Here is a 6,933-nt window from a genome sequence, read left to right as displayed (position 1 = left end):
ACTCATGGACCGTGAGACCATGACCTGAGCCAAAGTTGGACACTTAACTGACTGACCCACCTAGGTGTCCCTTTATTGGCTTATTCTAAATCTGACTGTGATCTCTGAAAAAAAAAAAACTTGTTTTTTATATGAGCATGGGGTTAAATAGAATTCCAGTAGGTTATAAACTGAAGAGTGGTTACTGAATATTAGTTCAACCTACAAGAACCATTCCTTCAAGTATGTATGACTACCATGACCTAAGGGAAGGCAGAAAAATTATTAATTGTCAATTCTAGAACACTAATATAATAAAGTAATAATGCAACTATTTATCTTTTTCTTCAGGTGAAAAAAACAATTAAAAAATCTAACTGTTCTTTATGAGATTTAGTAAGGAGCTTGGATTTTTTTCCTATGACATTCATGAAACTTCTTTTATTCTATTTACGAAACAGGATATTTACCTGTTTTTGAAAAAGCTTGATTTTTTTCTGATTATAAAATTAACTTGCATGTTAACTGAAAAATAAGATAAAATACAGACAAGTAAAAGGAAGAAAATGTGTTAATGGAAAGAAAAGCAAGAGGGAGAGAAGAAAAACTAGCCTTTTTAATTTTTTAAATTAGTTTTTTTAAGTTTATCTATTTTTAGTAATCTCTACACCCAATGTGGGGCTCAAACTCATGACCACAAGTTCACGAGTTGCACATTCTCCCAACTGAGCCAGCCAGATGCCCCTAAATAATCTTAAAAAAATTTTTAATGTTTATTTATTTTTGAGAGAGAGAGACCGAGAGTGCAAGTGGGGAAGAGGAAAACAGAGAGGGAGAGACAGAATCTTTAATAATAATAATAATCCTTTAATAATCTTTTTTTTAAATGCTCTTTTTTACAAAAATTAGATTGCTCTAATAGAAGTGTTGTTGGTCATTTTAATATGTCCTATCTTCTTTTTTTTTTTTTTTTTTTCAACGTTTATTTATTTTTGGGACAGAGAGAGACAGAGCATGAACGGGGGAGGGGCAGAGAGAGAGGGAGACACAGAATCGGAAACAGGCTCAAGGTTTGAGCCATCAGCCCAGAGCCTGACGCGGGGCTCGACCTCACGGACCGCGAGATCGTGACCTGGCTGAAGTCGGACGCTTAACCGACTGCGCCACCCAGGCGCCCCTGTCCTATCTTCTTTAAGATAAATCTTACTCCAATGAAAATGCTGGAGCTGAGAGCCAACACTAGGCCAATGTAGAAGTCAGAATGGTCAGACACTGTGTCCTTCCAGCAATGATTCTCTGGTGGGATAAAATACCGGGATGGGCAATTTGTCCAGATACAAAAAATTTCTGTGTTTGAGTGACATCAGCAAAAATGATGGAGTAGGAAACTGCAAAAGTTCTTCCTTTCATAAAAGCAGGAAATAAATTGTCACTGTCAAAATCAACTTTATAAAAACTCTGGAAGATAATAAACAGTTTATAGCAACTATTCTTGCCAAGTGACATTACCAAAAGTTGCAGACTAAGGAACTCCTGGGTTCTATCTCTCCATGAAAACAACCAATTAGATGGTAAAAACTGTCAACTTTTGCAGAACTCTGGAATGTAGTACAAAAAAACACAAATCTTACAACAAGTAGGGGAAAGTTTAATGAAAAAGAAGTGGCTATGTTGCAGTAAAAGAGTGCAGTAGTGTTTCTGATCACCTGCCTACCAACTTCTCACTCCCCAGGTCAGCGGCAGCCATGAAGACAACATCCTGCACTCCTGGAACAGGTTGATACCACCAGAAGGAGCAATATGGACCTTATTCTCAAAGATTGTGGTTGTGTGTTTCAACTTGACTAGTGACTCCCTCAAGGACTGGCATAAGGATCTGCCTTTATTTCACCTGACTCTGAGCATTCCCAGGGCTTCTGGGTAGCTTTTGCCAAAAGCATTTAAAGGCAAAATATTGTCTGGAGCAGCCTGGGAAAGGGATAATAATCAGGACAACCAATAGATAGCCTGAAAATCCTGGGAAAGAAGAGGCTATGAAAGAAAATATGTGAGAGAATAAGAGCTTTTAACAGCTCTCATGTATACTGGGAAATTTAGAAAGCCACATGCATGCCCAGAGCTGCACATATGCTCAGAAAAGACCTGAGAAGACCTAAGCTTTCACTTCTAGCTGACCTTCAGGATTTGTGCAAGCAAGAATTGAAGGCTAAAGCAGAGTTGTATATGGGTTTGGCTAATCTTTGAAGGGGTCCCCCAACACAAAGTCAGTCTGCAAAAATTGGGAGAGTACTTTTTTTCTTTCTCTTTTTTCTCTTCTGGTTTTCTTTTCCTGGCTCCAGGCATATGAGGACATCTGTCAAAATACTAGTTGACCACTAAGCTAATGGGATACAAATGTCACTGGCCATATTACAGAATAGACACTTTACAAAAATAGTTTAGAAAAGTCATTAAACAAATAAACAACAACAACCTACACTAGGAAGCAAAAAACAAACCCTGGGGTGTGGAGAGAATAATATTTCAAGGGTTGCCATATTATAATATTCAGAACAACCAGTCTTCAACAAAAATTACAAGGCATGCAAAAAAAGTAGAAAGTATGGCCCATACGGCCCATGGGGCACCTGGGTGACTCAGTCGGTTGAGTGTCTGATTTTGGCTCAGGTCATGATCTAGCAGTTCATGAGTTCAAGCCCCACATCAGGATCACTACTGTCAGAGCAGAGCCCACTTCGGATCCTCTGTTCCGCTCTCTCTGCCCTCCCCTGCTCACGCTCTCTCTCAAAAATAAATAAAACATTAAAAATAAATAAATAAGATAGTATGGCCATTCACAGGTAAAAAGAAATTAATGGAAACTTCCTGAAGAACTTCCTGAAGAGACATTGGATTTACTAGGAAAGACTTTAAATCAACTGTCTTAAATATGTCCAAAGAGCTAAAGGAAGCCAAGAGCAAAGAACTATAGGAAACCAGTAGAACAATGTCATACCAAATAGAGAATATCAATAGAGATAGAATTTATAAAAAGGAACCAAAAAAGAAATTCTGGAGTTGAAAAGTACAATAACTGAAATAAAAAATTTCCCTTGAGGAGAGAGTTTTGAGGAAGATTTGGGCAAGCAGAAGAAAGAGTCAATGAAATTGGAGATGGATCAATCCATATTATCTGAGGAGCAGGAAGAAAAAAGAATGAAGAAAAATTAATAGAGACTCAGAAACTGGTGGGACACTATCAATCATATTAACATATACATAATGGGATTTCCAGAGGGAGAGATGAGAGAGAAAGAGGGAATAAAGAATATTTGAAGAAATAATGGCTGGAGTGCCTGGGTGGCTCAGTCGGTTAAGCATTTAACTTCGGCTCACGGTTCATGAGTTCAAGCCCTGCATCAGGCTCTGCGCTGTCAGAGCAGCTTCAGATCCTCTGTCTTCTTCTTTCTCTGCCCCTCCCCTGTGTGCACATGTGCGCACTCTCTCTCAAAAATAAATATTTTTTAAAAAAGAAAAAAAAGAAATAATGGCCAATAACTTCCCATATTTGATGAAATACATGAATCCACACACCAAGAAGTTGACAAACTCCAAGCAGGATAAACTAAAGAGACCCTCACTGAGATCTATTATAGTCAAATGGTCAAAAGCAAAAGAGAGAATTTCGAAGGCATAAAGGAAGAAGTGACTCATAATGTACATGAAAGCCTCAGTATGATTAATAGCCTATTTGTCTTCAGAAGTCATGGAGGCCAGAAAGCAATGGGATCACATATTCAAAGTGCTGAAAGAAAAAATCTTGTCAAGCAAGAATTCTGTATCTGTCAAACTACCCTTCAAAAATTAAGTAGAAATTAAGACATTGCCAGATAAAAAAACTGGTTTGTTACTAGTAGACCTACAAGAAATGCTACAGAGTCCTTCAGGCTGCAATGAAGGGACACCAGACAGTAACTCAAAGGCATAGGATGAAATAAGAACAATGCAAAGGGATATACAGGGGCAAATTTAAAAGCCAGAATTATCATATTTTTGGGTTGTAACTCCTCTTTTCATCTTCTACAATATTTAAAAAAGAAACACATAATAATTATTATAAATCTATGTTATTGAACACATAATGTATAAAGGTGTAATATGTGACATTAATAACATTAAAGGGGAGAACAGAGTTATAAATAAAGTAGCATTTTTTACACAGTTAAAGTCAAGTTGGTATCAATTAAAATGAGATTTTTTATAATTTTAGGATGTTATATGTAACATCCATAGTAACATGTTACCTGTGGTAACCACCGAGAAAATATCTATAGAATATAAGCAAAAAGAAATGAGAAGGGAACCAAAACCTGTCACCACAAAAATCAACTAAACACAAAGGGAAATCAGGGACAACGAAACTGTAAGACATGTAGAAAATAAACAGCAAAATGTCAGAGGCCTTCCTTAATAGAAATTATTTTAAATGCAAATGGTTGAATTCTTCAATCAAAAAGGCAGAAAGATTGGCAGAATAAATAACTATTGGGCCAAAGAAGAAATCATAAGGAAAGTTAGAAAATTACTTGAGAACAATGAAAGTGAAAACACAACATAAGAAAACTTCTGGGATGGAGCAGAAGCAGTGCTAACAGGGAAAGTTGTAGCTATAAACACTTACATTTAAAAATAAGAGAATGGGGCACCTGGGTGTCTCAGTCAGTTAAGCATCTGACTTTGCTTAGGTCATGATCTCACAGTTCGTGAGTTCAAGCCCCACGTCAGGCTCCATGCTGACAGCTTGGAGCCTGGAGCCTGCTCTGGTGTTTGTGTCTCCCCTTCTCTCTGCCCCTTGCCCGCTCACTCTCTCTCAAAAATAAATAAACATTAAAAAATTAAAAAAATAAGAGGCATCTTAAATCAACAACCTTACTTTTTGCTATAAGAAACAAGAAAAATAAAACAAACTAAACCTAAAGCCAACAGAAGGAAGGAAATAATAGAGATTAGAGCAGAAATCAATAAAATAGAGAATAAAAATAGAGAAAATCAATAAAACCAAGAGTAGATTCTTTGAAAATATCAACGAAATTGAGAAACCTTTAGCTAGACTAAAACAAAAAGAGAGAAGACTTAAATTAATAACACCAGAAAAGAGATCAGGGACATCACTGTCAATTTTACAGAAATAAAAAGGATTATAAGAGAATACTATTAACAATTGTACATCAGCAAGTTGGACAACCTAGATGAAATGGGAAAATTCCTAGAAACACACAAATACTGAAAATGAATTATAAAGAAATAGAAAATCTCAACAGATCTATTACCAATAAGGAGATTAAGTCAGCATCAAAAACTTCCCAACAAAGAAAAACTTAATGAGATGGCCTTACTGATTAATGCTATCAAACATTAAACATATTACTGCCTACATTTCTCAAACTATTCTAAAACATATGAGGAGAAAATACTTCCCAACTCACAGTATGAGCAAAGTGAATGAAGCCAGATACAAAAGGATGAATGCTATATGATTCTACTTATATGATGTACCTAGAATAGGCAAATTCATAGAAACAGAAAATGGAATAGAAGTTACCAGGAGCTAGGAGGAACAGAAAATGGGGAATTACTGTACATCTAATTGTGTAGGGGAAGTCTATGTAAACAAAGACACAGTTAGAGTGAAGGGACCTGGGCTTAAATTATGTATTGGCTTTGCCATTTACTACATGTGTGACATGGGTCAAGTTAATTAACTTTTTCAAATCTCAGTTTACTTATCTGGAAAAAACCCAGGATCACAGTCACACCAAACTCACAGGGCAATTGTGAGGGTTAAATAATACATACAAAGCACTTAACAAAGAGCTTAGCATCTAAATAAGTGCTCAATGAATGTTAGCTATTATTAACCTTAGAATGGTTTCCAGCACATAACTCCATACATTTCTGTTGAAGGAATACATGCAACTGCATATTTGCTATAAAATGAAATTGATCGGAGCCACAGTTAGGGGAGGGGATGGGGTCCAGAAGAACTTTTTGGAAAGACAGCAACAAGGCAGAACAGAGCCCAGAAATATAGTCTGTATGTATTTGACAATATGATAGTATGTATATGACAGATTATCTGTACATCAGTGCTACTTGTTGGATCACCCTTTTCCCAGGAAGAGAAACCACAATTTTCATGTCCTTTTCCTTCTTGCACATTTCATCTGATTCTTCCTTAAGAAGGGGCTGGAAATGTGGCAATAAAGGAAAAAATTACATATATGTATGCTTGTATCTTACGGGTAATTTTTGCCTCCTTCCACAAAACTCTTACCGTATTTTCAACATGTAATAAATATTTAAAATCAAGTCTGGCACATGAGATTCTCAAGTAACATTTGTTGGAAGATCAAATTTATACCTGAACAGTTACTATATTCCCTTACTCTACCTACAGGGATGCTCGCTGTGACACTTCTGTCAGAGTACTATTTTTATTTATTATTTATATCTCACTATTTTAATATTTTTAAAGTAATTTCTACACTCAGATGTGGGGCTCAAACTCACAACCCCCAAGATCAAGAGGTGCATTATCTACCGACTGAGCCAGTCAGGTGCTCTTCTGATTCTCTTTTTAAGAAAAAGAGGGGTGCCTTGGCTGGCTGAGTCTGTAGGACGTGTGACTCTTGACCCCCAGGTTGTGAGTTCAAGCCCCATGTTAGGTGTAGAGATTAGTTTCAAAAAGAAATAAATAAAAAATAAAGAATGTTTTGAAGCAGGTTTCAGTGTTACAAGATAAAAATAGGGAATTGGGAGAGAATATCGTTATTTAATATAACAGAAAGAACAGCATATGCCAATAAAGTTCACAGTTGGTAGATTTGGGTTGCAAAATAGGTTCTGAGCTTCCTAGCAGCCATCACAAGGAAAGTTAATTAATTCACATGGTCTGTATGATTCAAAAAATAATTA

This window comes from Leopardus geoffroyi, chromosome X (assembly GCF_018350155.1).
Source record: "Leopardus geoffroyi isolate Oge1 chromosome X, O.geoffroyi_Oge1_pat1.0, whole genome shotgun sequence".
NCBI classification, from domain to species: domain Eukaryota; kingdom Metazoa; phylum Chordata; class Mammalia; order Carnivora; family Felidae; genus Leopardus; species Leopardus geoffroyi.
The sequence above is the reverse complement of the archived record's forward strand: the minus strand, read 5'-3'. Positions refer to the sequence as shown.